General features: G+C 42.7%; 1 protein-coding gene across 3 annotated transcripts in view; it reads left to right on the top strand.

Annotated features, from left to right (window-relative positions):
* nup93 (nucleoporin 93) overlaps positions 1–1,097 on the top strand; it is a 41,919-nt gene extending 40,822 nt beyond the window's left edge. For all 3 annotated transcript variants that reach the window (XM_064335431.1, XM_064335433.1, XM_064335434.1), the window contains one exon: positions 1–1,097. This exon is cut by the window's left edge. The gene's annotated coding sequence lies outside the window, so the exon portion shown is untranslated.
* The last annotated feature ends 1,071 nt before the right edge of the window (positions 1,098–2,168 follow it).

Below are 2,168 nucleotides of genomic sequence, written 5' to 3' on the forward strand. Positions count from 1 at the left end.
TGCAATAAATGGACGCTTCCAAAGGATAGAAATGGAGCAAGACTAAAATCCAGCTTCGATGGCATGATTCTATGCACGTGATGAAAGGACGTCATACTAAAGTCTCCCCTACATTTGCATAATTTAGGAGTGGTCTTAAACATGCCAAAGAGAAAGGTACACATCAATCTAGTAGTTCTGTACCTGCCCACCCGATGGGTAATGTTTTTGGGGTCGCACCATGCAAATTTGCAATGGTCACCGATCCACCGGTCACCGATTCTTATCTACTTTATTGTTCAAGCTTTCACTGTACTTGTGATATCAAGCTCTATCTTCACTTTAACTATAAGGAAATCTGTACAGCCTTTTCCGGACTGTAGATCATTGGGACACTGTTGCCCTGCGGTTGTGTTAATAAAGAAGGTGGTTTTGGCGCAGTTTTGGAACAAATCTGATCAAGCTGCTTTGTTGCCCTCCCCCTTTTAGCCCCGCCCCTTAAAATTGCCTGTGATTCACACTACCACACCCAACACATAGACACATACTGAATACTCTGCTGCTCATTGCCATGGAGACCCAGCCCTGAGAAAGCACTAATCCCCCCCCCCCTCCTCGCCCCAAACTACTGTTCCTATAGAAATCAAATCTGAAGTTTGGGAACAGGATATGCTCTGGGCTTTTGCTGCCATGGAGACCAGCCAAGTGTGCCGCCCACATGCTGTCGTGGAGATTAAAGTGAAGTTTTGTGGCCGTTTATGCTCATCTGCTTCGTTCTCCTGGAACTTCAGAAGAGGATATGTTTTCTCCATGCCCCACGTCGCCATGGAGACGCAACGGGCATGGGTGCCGCAGCTGGTGTTGTGAATCAGGCCGATGCCGCACGACTGCTAGAACCCGGCTATTTCACAACACCAGGGTGGCACCGTGCCACTGCCAACGGGTCTCCAGGGCCGCAGGACATCACCGTGACAACCACAGTGCCTCTTTGTCTTCTGTGTCGTTTATTGCTTCCAATTGTTTTCTGGTGTTATTTTGTCAGTTTTGCCGTTATGTATTACATGAAAAAAACTCTTATTCTTCAACTTTTGTTTCAATAAACACTTTTTTAATCTGTTGCATCGCACTCCTGTGGTGAACTGTAGGTGTGTGTTGTGTGAAGAAAAACATACTGCTAAAAACAGAAAAAAAAGCTGGAAAGCACCCAACACTTAATAGCTCTCAAAATGAGAAATTCACGGAAATAAAATGGCTGAATGAACTGACTGTATCTTTAAAACTTTTACCTTCACCCTTTACAAATCACAAGTCACCTCTGTAGAAATACCACTGATCTCAATAGTGAATGCATGGTCAGATTTTGTGGGCTTCATAAATAGGGACAAGTTATCTGAGTGATGTAAATTTTAGCTAATCGAACACAGAATTTTACATGGGATCAAGTCCTTGGACACATCAATGACCCTGCTTTTATTGCAGTCCCTCTATGTGACTCACAATGATTAGATTTTCTTCTGGGAAGGTAAATTCACTGTTTTGCTGTTTATTCAGACCATGGGATTGTAGTATAATAGCAATACCAGCCTTTACAGCATTATAGATCTACAAGAGAAGTGAGAATCATTCTTAGTCACCTCATTGGCAATAACTGGGTAAACAAACATTTAGAAATATAGGAGCCTGCAATCATGTACATTACCTTGGTACAATCACAATGACTTTACAAATAAATGAGTATAGAAATTACAGTACGTGCAATATACGTAAGAACAAATAAATGCAAGAATTTGTCCTACAGTGAAATTAAGAAACCCTCAATGTGTGCATCTGTAGACTACATCAAGACATTCTTGACATCCCTTATTTATTCATTTATTTTGGTCAGAGCCTGTATTCATAAAGAACTGCAGGATTCAAGGATCAGTTTGACCTTTTGACCTGTTTGACAGGAAAACTCCGCCCCTAGATCACCATTCCTGCTCTGAGACACTTTATGATCACAAGCCCAGGCCGCTAACCACATAAAGGTGAAGGGCGGCCATTTTGGGATTTCACGCTCTATTATTCATTCATAATGGCCGGTATCTCCCCGCAGCATGGGCTTTGGGCCTGCTCTGAGGTCAGCATGAATTAACAAATTTATAGACTGCCCAGGTTAATGAAAGAACGCAGTGTACGCACAGGACTGA

Source organism: Anguilla rostrata, chromosome 5 (assembly GCF_018555375.3).
Source record: "Anguilla rostrata isolate EN2019 chromosome 5, ASM1855537v3, whole genome shotgun sequence".
Classification (NCBI taxonomy): domain Eukaryota; kingdom Metazoa; phylum Chordata; class Actinopteri; order Anguilliformes; family Anguillidae; genus Anguilla; species Anguilla rostrata.